This window comes from Ceratotherium simum, chromosome 10 (genome assembly GCF_057802395.1).
Source record: "Ceratotherium simum simum isolate JZ-2026a chromosome 10, ASM5780239v1, whole genome shotgun sequence".
Lineage (NCBI taxonomy): Eukaryota > Metazoa > Chordata > Mammalia > Perissodactyla > Rhinocerotidae > Ceratotherium > Ceratotherium simum.
In genome coordinates this window covers 41,428,479-41,440,750 of record NC_141909.1, presented here as the reverse complement: position 1 = coordinate 41,440,750, position 12,272 = coordinate 41,428,479, and positions in this window count along the sequence as shown.

Below are 12,272 nucleotides of genomic sequence, written 5' to 3'. Positions count from 1 at the left end.
AAGATGACTCTCCTGACAAAGCGTTGGAAACTCTTTTCAGAGCATGTTTGTATGCTGCCTTCTTGTATCTCCCTTCACTTCGTCACCCTACGGTTGGTGGAACCAGTTCTTCTCAATAATCTTTACGTTCAACTATGGAAATTTTTTTCTCTCAAGGAACAGTCTTTCTATATCCGTGTCCTCATTGCTTCATTATGAGTAAAATCATTTCTGTTTTGATACCAAAAACAATACATTGGTTATGATGACTCTGTCCTGGCCCGACTTTTTTTTAATCAGGACAATTTTTTTAGTAATATAAATTGCATATCCAGATCTCATTTATTCAATAAATATTAATAGGGTTTCTACTGTTTTTAAGGTATTTTGATAGATTCTGGGGCTATGAAAAAGTGTAAAGCATAGGCCTTTCCCTATATTTATCAACATAGTAGTATGGAAGACAAATATATAGCCAAAAAAAAAATCAAGACAATATGATAATGCTGTATGGATTATAAGAGTAGAGAGTGTAACCTAGCATGGTAGAATCCAAAAGACTTTAAAAAGCGTAGTTAAAAGATACCAACAAATCGTGGATATATGTCATTATACATTTGTCAAAACCCATAGACTGTACAAAACCAAGAATGAATCTTAATGTAAACTGTGGACTTTGGGTGATAATGATGTGTCAATGCTGCTTCACTGATTGCAACAAATCTAGCAGTCCGTTGGAGGATGTTGATAGCAGGGAAGGCTGTGTCTGTTGGGGCAGGAGGTATATGGGAACTCTCTGCACTTTCTGCTTAATTTTGCTATGAATCTAAAACTGCTCTAAAAAATAGTCTGCTAATTAAAAAGAAAAGTGATATATCAGTGCTAATAAATATATGGCTCATAAACTTACAGAATGATTTATTACACCTAAGCCAGAAAACAATTTCATCAAGCCCTCATCAAGCTTCTTGTATCCACAAAACAGAGGAAGAGAAGGCTATTACAGTAAATGCAACTGCACACACTGTCCTGCGTAGAAGTCTTTTGGGGAGAAAGATAGCTGACTAGGTATGACTTATATTCTTTCATTTCATGTTCAAGGGTGGAATATCAACATAAAAGCGTAGAATAAAACCATCAAAATAGAGGAAAAAGAGACAGAGCAATATTTTTAAAACCCATATAAAATGAGGAATGCCAATTTTGTGTTTGTAATGCCATGAACATGATAATGGTGTGGAATCAAAAACAATTTTTAAAATGTTATTGAGACATGGGATAAGACAGCTACTCCTCACAGTTATTAATTTTCAATGGATGTCAATTAAAATTGGTTAATTATAATCTTTGACATATGAAATATTTTCATCAGTATATGGCTGTCTTGTATGTACTTATTTATGTACTTATATATTTTAATTTTATAATAAACAATGTTAAACATCATCCAAAATAAAATCTAGTATCTTAAAAATAAATTACTTCTAACCAAATGATTTCCTGCTCTTCTTATACTGCTTCCTCCCCCCACTACTAATTCTAAATCTTCAGCTACATATATTCCTAAAAAGTGTATTTTTAGTTTTTTTTCACTAAAAAAAGGATACCAAGCATAGGCAACTTTTAAAACTTAATTTTTTACTGGATTTTATATTGTTGAGATTCATCCATAGTCTTGGATTCATCTTTAACTTGTGTAATATGCCATTTTCTGAGTATACTATCACAATTTATTCCTGCAATGTCAGGTCCATTGAGTTGTTTCCAAGCTTTTATTATCATGAACATTAGTGATATAATATTTCTGAGCCTGTCTTTGATGTGCAGGTGTAAGAGAGTATCTTATGTACGTATTTAGAAATGGATTTTCTGTGTCAGAGGATATGGGAGTAATCAGCTTAAGAAAAATAATGCCAACTGTTTCAGTGGTAAATCAGTTAACTCTCTATTTGGAAATATGTAAGGGATTCTGTAGATCCTCGTAGTCTCTAACACTTGGTATTGCCAGGTTTAAATTTTGTCATTGTAATAGGAAAAAGACAGAACACCATACAGTTGTTGGTATGTATTTCACTGATCACAAGATGAGGTTAATCATCTTGCTTTGTTTATTGGCCTTATGAAAAATGCCTGTTCCTATCTTTGCCCATTTTTTAAAAAATTTGTGTGTGTGTGTTCTTTTCATTGATTGGTAGGTGTTCCTTGTATATTTTTGATAGAAAGCAATTATAGATATATTCTAACCATAGGATGCCTTTTCACTTTCCTTTAATACGTATTTTGACATTTAATCTTTAACCTGTCTGGAGCCATCTATGGTCTGAGGAAGGGATCTAATTCCATCGTTTTCCACCTGATAACCAGTTTTCTACTTCAATTTGCCAAAAAGCCCTTTAAGATTTGATTAAGCATTTTCAAGTATTTATGGGTATTGTAGCATTTCAAAATCCTTTGAATATAAAACAATGGCTTCTTTGCATCTTGAGACAGAGAATATCTCAAAAATGGAAAATGATACAAGAAAGAGAAAGGCAGAATTGGAAAGGTAGAATGCAATAAGGATCAGAGTTGTGAATTAGAATTCTTCACGAAATACACTCAGGACCTATCTAGTTACAATGACAGCAAAAGGGTGTTTTCATTTGACTAAAGCCTCATGAGTGTACACCAGGAGGACCTATAACCCTGAACATTTATCTAAACTTTTAATTTAATAAATACACAATATTAATTGTTTTATATTCCAGATATTAAAGTTACTTATGCTAAAACTAGCTACTCTGAACATAATTAGCATTCCTTAATTCTCTGGAGAAAACCTTATTGAAGAGACATGCAACCTTTTGGTCAAAATTTGCTTGCTTTGAGTTCATATTCCAGAGTAGAACAATAACATTTTTTTACTCATATAAAAAATTCTAGGAATATAGTTTTAAGAAAGTCTTTTATTAGCAAATAAAATAGTAAAAAGTATTTGGCTGCCTTCAGTTTGTTATTAACCTTATTTCAGCGATTACTTAACTTCTGTTTTAACAACAAAGATGTTTATTTTCTATAAAATTTACAACTTGAAATCACAGAATATAAATCTATTTTTGCACTAATAGTATTATACATAGAAGACATTTGTCAGGTTGAAAATTTGTGTATTGTAGAGTATCATATATGCTGGATCATCAAGAGATATTAATTTATGTACCAAAAAAGAAATAGTGCTAAAAGATATAGCTTTAAATTTCTATGAAATATACACCCTTATTCTCAAGAGCTAGAAAACTCTGAAGCTATTCATTCAAAGGAGAGCCAAATAAGCATCCAATGTCTATTTTTTTCCTATGTTTATATGACACAATCTATTACTTCATTGCACAGCAATATATCTGGTTTATCACTATGAAATTTAGTGCTAACTACCCTAACAGTTCCCAGGTGCCCATGGAAATTATTTTCTGCTTTGAAAATATCAGTGTAAGGAGGAATATATATATATTTCCTCCATTTCACTTGCAGCTATATGAAATGAAATATTATGTCAACCACATTTTTCGGCTTTAAAAATGACTATATCTACTCTTCAAGTTAAGGAAAGATGAATGATTCATCTGTGATTAAAATGATTTTTAACATCTAAACAGAAATACTCCACCTTTCATACCATATCTTTTGGCCAGGTGAGTAATTTGGTGACACTCTCATATTATTTGCATAGTATATGTTAGAGTTCAGGAAAAAACAGGCATTCAAGGCTCATATTTTGTATAGGACAGTCTTTAATTGCTGAGAAACAAAATACAAACTTACCTCATGTTTAATTATAAAAATAATGTCTGAAAAATGAGAACCAAAAGAACAAAAAGGCAATACAATAAACACTGTTATCAAACATCCCTGCCATAAAAATTTCAGTTCCATGCTTAAAGTCTTTTATTAATGTCCTCAATTTGTTGTTGAGGCTATCCTAATATTACAATTTAGTGTATTATTTTCCAATTGATCTGATGTTACGAACAATCTTAGTTTGGTTACAAAGTCAAAATCTTTTGCTTCACCCCAGATAACTAAATAAATACCAACATCCAGGTGAAGAGCTTGAGATTCTACAATTTAATACGTTCTTCACCTAATTCTTCTTATCAGGGAAGTTTGGCAATTGCTGTACTAATGTAATTACCCTCAGCCCTGTTTGGGTGTCAAATTAAAGAGAAGCTATACCAGAGAAAGATTTTTACATTTCTCACACTTTTTGGTCCTAGTGAGTATCCAAGTTTGGTTTAAAAAGAGAAATTATTTCAGATAATTTTAGGAAAAAATATATACATATATTTAATTTTCCAAACAAACAAAAGAATGCTGAAATGTGCAAAGGATAATATATTTACCACAAATATTTATTGATAGATAAAGATCTAATATATTTTAAATAAAATATTACTCCATTGTGTTAATATGCCATAAATGTTTTACACATTTCCAACTGGTAAACATTGGCTTGTACAATAAAATCATTGTGCACGTCTATTTTTCCACAAGAGGGATCTTTACTAGGGTATATATTTGCTGTGCAGGATATCTTCAGTGTTCTATAAGCCCTGAGTAGTAGTAGTCTGAGTAATGCAGGGAGGGAATGCAAACCTACATCCAGAGTCAATTTCAGTAGGCCCAAAATTATTGTCCCTCCAAAGGGAAAAGGAATCTATGTAATCAATCTGTAATCTGCTGGCAGATCTCATTAAGTAATGGTATCAGGTCAAAGCTCAGCCACGTTCTCTGCTGCTGATGTTTGGATATCCAGCAGTGACAGTAGCTAGAAGATTCCTAGTGAGGTTAATTCCGTGTTTCTGAGCCAATGCATAATCCCTATCCCTGTCCCTCTGCGGTAGAATCATTCATGCACCTACTGCACTAGGACTGGTGTGACCAAGGAGAGAGACTGGCTGTCGTCCCCAGGACAAGTTTATCGACTGATCAATGAGTTGAAGCAAGATTTCCAAATTAGATAAATACTACCACTGCAATCCAAAGAGGTCCACCAAAACCAAAGAAGTTTTTTTAGTAGTACAAAGTTCAAGATTCAAATAATTTTTCTTTACACTAGAGTATATGTCTCAGCAGGACCTATATCATTGGATTTTCCTTATTTAGCAAATCCCTGAATCACTGAAGGATTTATTTCACAGATTTTGACTTGCATGTTTGTCATCACGGTACCTAGCTTACTTACTACTTCCTGCTTGGAAGGTCCAGTTAGCATGATGTCAAAAATATACTGGGTCAGTTGATGTTTTACTGAATGCTAATATAGTTAAAGTATCTGCAGGATATCAGGACAGTAAACGTGACCTATAGGCAAAGCAGTGAATGTATATTTCTGTCCTTGCCATATGAGAACAAACAGATTTTGATCCTGCCTATTAGCGAAATTCAAAAAAACACATATACCGAATCAATAGTTGCACGAAAATTGACAGGGGCTGAGGTGATTTTATCTAATAAAAGAATGATGTTGCCTTCATCAGTACATTCTTTATTGTCTTAGAGACGGAAGTGTCTTACGGCCCTTTGGTAGAATATAGACAAATGATGGATTCTCAGGTCTTATATATTAATCCATTTTGATATGTCCACCTCCCTCAGCCTTCCGCCCTTCCTAAATAAAATGCCAAAGAAGCTTCAGAAATTCCATCACATCGCTATAAAGCCATCATCATTTATATGCCTCAAGAAAAGAATATAGACAAATTATTAGAACCAGCTTCAAGTACTCCAGCTAGAATAGTGAATCTGGGGTAAAGAATAATTGTCTCAATATCTTTAAAATTTCCCTATATATATAGAACCTCGCATGTTCTCATGATTCCCACTGATACTTATCCAGAAACTGCAGTTTTTTGGCATACACTATTTTCTCCCAAGCAGGGATTCTATTGCCCTACACATACAGCTGAGACATGACACAGTAATACACATAGAGTTAATTAGAAGTGACAAAGGCAGGTATTGAAGAAAATTAGCATCAATTTTGAGGTAACTATTTTGGTTAAGTTATTGCATGGGCTTAGGCAAATTGGAGGTTTAAAATTCTCAGCTTTATATACTCAAACGCCGTCATCTTAAATCTCAAAGACACACTCATTCACAATTATATCCCAGATTTCCATGGCTGAGAAGATCTCCACTAATTCAAGGGACTTATTATTTTTTTAAAGGGATTAGACTTTGAAAAGTCTTCAGAAGATCAAGCAGTTTCCTAGAAAATGAAGCTTGTGTAGCTTAAAGATTTGGATGTTGAAACTAATCTAGAACATATGCATTCAAGACTCGATGAAGAGTGTTCCTTCATTTTTTCAAAATATTAATACTAAAATAAGCTTCTTTAATTTTATTTTCATTGAATGTACCATGTAGGATTTTTTTCTTGGGCCTATAAAAATGTCAGATTTTTGTTCTTGCAAGAAGAATCTTATTATGTTTTTATTATAAACTCCGCACACAAGAGCTCTTTGAAATATATTATTAAGAAATACCCAAATTGTAATGTTGAGATAAGAAGCAAACATTTATATTAGAAACAAAAATATTTTTGTAGGATATTGATTCAAAGTGAGAAGTTTAAATTCTGTAGAGTTAATTGAAGCAGGGATGAATGCCTCTATTTTGTTAAGAATTAGAATCAAAATATATCAGTATATTTCAACTAAATAGGCTGTCATATCAAAACCTTCAACATGCCTAAAGAAACAATTTTCAAAGACAAAGTAACCTCAAAAATTAGAATAGAAACTCTATTCGATATATTAAAGTAATTCTTAAGAGTAGTTTTGCTATATTTTGGTTGATTTTTGTTTGTTTGCTAGTTTTGTTTTACAATATAACAGAATAAAAATGGCATTACAAGGACAGGCAATATACTGGTTAATAGGGGGGAAAAAAGCAAAGAAGAAAAAAGATTAAAAATAGGACTTTCTTCTAAAATAGAGTGTTTCCTGTTAAGAAATGACTCTGTTCTAACCCCTGATCCTGTAAAATACAACTGCATGCAATACAAATGGACCTCAAATTGTAGGATTGAACCACGGTCCCCTGGGCTTATTTGACAGTAAGCATCCTCTTTACCTCTTCTCTTCCCACTTCTTGGGGGTCACCTTTGACTACACTGAAGAAAACAGCTCTAGAAGCACTCTTTATAATTTTCTTTATGCTACTGTCAACTCCTGTGGCCTCTCCTTTCTCTCTTGCCACTCCTGGTTGTAGTTTGCAGATTCTGCTGTGGTTTCTTGGCAAAAGTGTGCAGTTTCTCTGGGTTTCATTAAAAGAGAAGAAACAAACTGTTATATAATATTACCTGAAAAAGATAAAAGAGAAGGTAAAGAGTTTTTTCTCCTTGTCTTCCCCCCACTGCTGCATTGTCGTTCAGAGAAGCATTTCTTGAATATAGGAGGTGCTCAATAAATATGTGTTAAGGGAAAGAATACATGTTCACTGCTCTCCCAGCCTTCTAATTACTAAAAGATAGGTCACAAATGATTGCCACTCTAAGCTGGATATCGTCTTAACATGAAATACCCTGATATTTTTTCATATCAAAGAAGGTGTTAAAAACTAAATATAAAACCAAACAAAAACCAACCAAAAAGTCAACACAATATTTCTATATATGAGATATATTTTAATATGATTTGATATACTTAATTTAACATCATGAAATCCCGGTGAAAAAAATTATCTACAAAAGATTAGTTCATCCCTGCTTATTCAAGACTGTATATCAATTCTCCCAGTTTGCCTCACTATTAAGTAGAGACTCTGTTTCTATTCCTTCTTAGATTCTTATATCTTATAGATGAAGCCAGTGCCTCTGTACTAATCCAATTATAATATTTGTCAGTGTAATCCTTTTGAAAGACTCTCTTTGTAAGCAAATCTGAGAACACAATCACCTCTTACAAACCAGAAGGGAGGTATTTGGATGTTGTAATTATTTCAAATTATCGGTTAGGGTAGCAGGAAGGTAATATGTGTGTTACTATCTTTGCAATGTTAAAACCCTTCCCTTAGCTAGTATGTCATAGAACAAATGGTTGACATATACCCAGGCTGCTTTCTGTCCAAACTGTATGTTTAAGAAAGGAGGCAGTGTACATGCCAGCAGGAGGGAAACCCCTCAGCATAGATTTCCCAACCTAAGTCTTGTTGTAAAGGTCACGTTCTATGTTATATAATTGTCACCTTGAAAAGTTCTTTGATAGCTTGAACTTTACGACTTGTAAGAAGTGCTGGGCTGCCAAGTAGAGTACATTTTCCAGGTTTCTGAGTCCATGCTTGAGCTAAATAAAGTGTGACAAATCCCCTGAGGGCAACCCAGGCTTTTTATGCCATAGGAACCTCTGACTCAAAAGTTACACACTCTTAAAATAATATAAGACTGTACAGCCAACTACAGAGGTTGCCTGCAAAAGGAAAAAAATTCTCCTGAGATCATGTCTACATGACATGTCTAAAATGCTTCAGAAGAGACCATAAAAGAAAACCTATAATTTTTTTTCCACAGAAACCAGTTGATTTAATAAAACAAGGTGAGTGTGGTCATCTGGATTTTGGATTTTTCCTTTGTCCTGGCCAGCTGACTTAAATGACATTTGCAGAAAACCAATTTGAAATAAATTGATGACTATAAAAAATAATTTTTAACCTTGAACATCCAGCACTTAACCATTGGTGAAGCATCTCCTCATGTCCTGGGGTCCCTGAGATAAGAACTCTTGATTGTAAGCTTTCTTGAGTTCCAGAAAAAAAAGAGAAGGTACCTTTTGCATTTATTTATTTATTTTCTTATTTTTGTTTTGTGAGGAAGATCGGCCCTGAGCTAACATCTGCCAATCATCCTCTTTTTGCTGAGAAAGACTGGCCGTGGGCTAAGATCCATGCCCATCCTCCTCCACTTCATATGGGACGCTGCCACAGCATGGCTTGTCAAGAGGTGTGTTTGTGCGCGCCGGGGATCCGAACCGGCGAAGCCCGGGCCGCTGCAGCAGAGCTCGCGCACTTAACTTCTTGCGCACTGGGCTGGGCCCCAAGAAGTTGCCTTTTCAAATGATTTTTTTAGCTATCATAACATTTGTGGATTTCTTAACATTCGTTGACTAGCTTTTAAATCCAATTTTAACTGTGAATTTCTTATGAAAGTGAAATGAGAGTGCACCTAACCTATATATAACAAAAAAAAAATGTTTTTTTCTCATATTTCAAATATAGAAGTTCAGGAAGAATTGGCTTCACTGCAACTAAGTGGCTAAGAAATTAAGGAAATGGTCAACATAAAAATGTACATTATTGTTTTTTTTTCAAAAGAGAACCACAGCATTTATGTATAGTCCCAGATACTCTGACTAAGACAATGAAATGGCTCACTGTGAGTTAGAAAAACTTACTCCATTCCAATTTTTGATGCCACATTTTCTACCCATTTCTCACATAACACATAATAACTTGGCCGTTCTCTTCAGAGTCAACTTCAGGCATAGCCAGAGTAATCGGTGATTATGTTGTCTAACAACTAGGTTTCTAGGAAAGCGCCTATCCTTAGTCCCATCCAAAGAGGTGCTGTGTCAGATGTCCCATGTCTTTCAGGTCTGCCTGGAACCTCAGATGTCTATTCAGAGGATAAAGGCCCATCAAAGCAGGAGTGGATATGAAGCTTCACAATATGGAAACATAAGAGCCAAGTCTACTTCGTATATGTAATTTAATTAAATAGGCAGGTGTTGGGGGTCAGCCTGGTGGCATAGCAGTTAAGTTTGTGCGCTCCACTTCAGTGGCCCCGGGTTCACAGGTTTGGCTCCTGGGCGCAGACCAATGCACCACTTGTAGACGCCATGGCAACGTCCCATATAAAGTAGAGGAAGATGGGCACAGAGGTTAGCCCAGGGCCAATCTTCTTCAGCAAAAAGACGAGGATTGGCGACGATGTCAGCTCAAGGCTAATTTTCCTCACACACACACAAAAAATAGGCAAGTGTTAAAAAGTATATTTTACTTATGAATAACTTTTCAGACTTTTCAGAGGGGAGAAAAGCATTTTCTTGCTGAAATAAGTTTGAAAATAGTCATACTGTGTTAATTTACCAGACATATTTACATATTAAACAGTCATACTTTGTTGATTTACGAGACACTCATACACATTTTACATACTTTAGAAAACTCACTGTAAGAAAAGTTGTGTAATAAAGTCAAAGCAATAATTTTTCCAAATGCATTTGAGAAATGCATCTCTTTTGCATTTTTCAAACAATAATTATGAGCATCCTATTGTTTCACGTCCCATGGGGCAGGAGCAGGATAAATTTAGAAAAAAATATTCCTGACTTATGCCTGACTTTTGGAATCACCCATCTTCAAGACTTACTATACAGTGACCAAACCATACCAAAAAACACTTGCAAGCTAATACTTTCTCAAATTTAAAAAGAGATAATCCAATCCTAAAACTTTCAATTTTAGTTCACAGATGGAAAGAACCAAAAAGAACACCACTCCCACCCTTACAAGTGAAAACATAAGACAAACTTCAAATTAATGACTTTCTTCGTCCCATCAAAGAACTGAGGTCACAGAGCAAACTAACCTGAAATCTGGAGAGGGTGCCAGGAGGCAGAAAGAAACCCAAGCAATTCCTTAAATGGGTCAGAATCCACTGGATGTCATATAAGTAGGGAAGAAGATTGAGTGAGAAATTTTTAATAAATTGCTAAACCCCCAAGTGTGGGCTCTCATAAGGATGTAAGGCACCTGAGGGCCACGGACACAGGTAGGATTCCCACCCACTTTCAGGTTTCCTCTCCAGAGAACTCCAGCAGTCGCTCAATGAGAAAGTCAGAATTCTGAGAAAGCTTTCCTCACGGTGCTGGCTGGGCAAGGGGAAGAGTAGCCACTGCAGAGACTCTGCCCAGAGCCAGTCCTTGTCTCCCTCAAGGAAAAAAGAAAAAAGCCTTGAGAAACAACAACTGTAGCCTGAGGGCCCTGGGAGAAATCTTCTGCCCCTGAAGGAGGGGAGAGAAAGGCCGTCCAGACCCATCTACCTTATATCATCTAAGGAACAAAAGTTTTAATCTATGGGAGGGAGGGAAATGGACACTGAAGGCCCTGTGGACACTCAGCAGCTGACGGACTGAAGGACGGGCAGGCATGTGAACAAAACAGCTCCATCCAGGGGAAAGGGAGGTAATCCATGCTGGGTCCAGGCCTACAGTGGAAGACAAGCACTGACTCTTGTGTAGCCTATCCCTGGAGATCCAGCTTCAAGATCAAGGCTAATTGGCTCAACAGATTGCTGAATATTGAGGCTTAATCAAAATAAGAGAATGCATTCCCCACCCCCACCACACTGACAATTATCAGGTAACTATGACAGTGGATTAGAGCTGAAAGGACTGCATGGCATAGAATCTCCCTGAGGAGCACAGGAAGACTTAAAACCAAGTGCGGCACAAACAGAGAGAAAAACCATCTGGCAAATAAGTCAGTACCACAGACACAAGACATCACTAGAAGAATTTGAAGCTTCTGGTGCACTGAGGTTAAGCATAGCAACAATACACATCAAATCCGTGCCAATTCTTAATCAGATTCAACACAATCCCCCCAAACTAAAGGCCTACCAGAAAGAAAGGTATGTTCAACTCCAAACACAAAAATGATATAAAAAATCAGTATTTATAATCCTATACAACATGTCTGGCATCCAAAAAAATTATGGTGCATACAAAAGGCAAGAAAAAACACTGTCTCAAGGAAAAATCAAATATCAGATCAAGATTCATACAGGACAGAAATCTTAGAACTTTCAGGTAGGGAAGTTAAAAAGCCACAATTAATAGTTAAAGGTTTTAATGAAAAATGTTAACACATGCAAGGTAATTTCAGCAGAGATGGAAACTATAAGAAAAATTCAACTGGAACTGCTAGAAATCAACAGCATAGTAACAGAGGTCAAAAATGTCTTTGAAGGGCCCATCTGCACACTAAACACAATCAAGAAAAGAATCAGTGAAAACGAAGATAGTTCAGTAGGTATTACCCAAATGGAAAACCAAAGAGAAAAATTAGTGGGAGGAAAAAGAAAACACAACAGAGCATGGATGAACTGTGGTGCGATATCAAATGATCTAAAACACACATAATTGGAATTCTGGAAAGAGAAAAAAGAAACAACAAAACCGAAGAATTATTTGAAGAAATAATGGCTGATAATTTCCAAAATTAGTGATAGCATCAAACCACAGATCCAAGAAGCT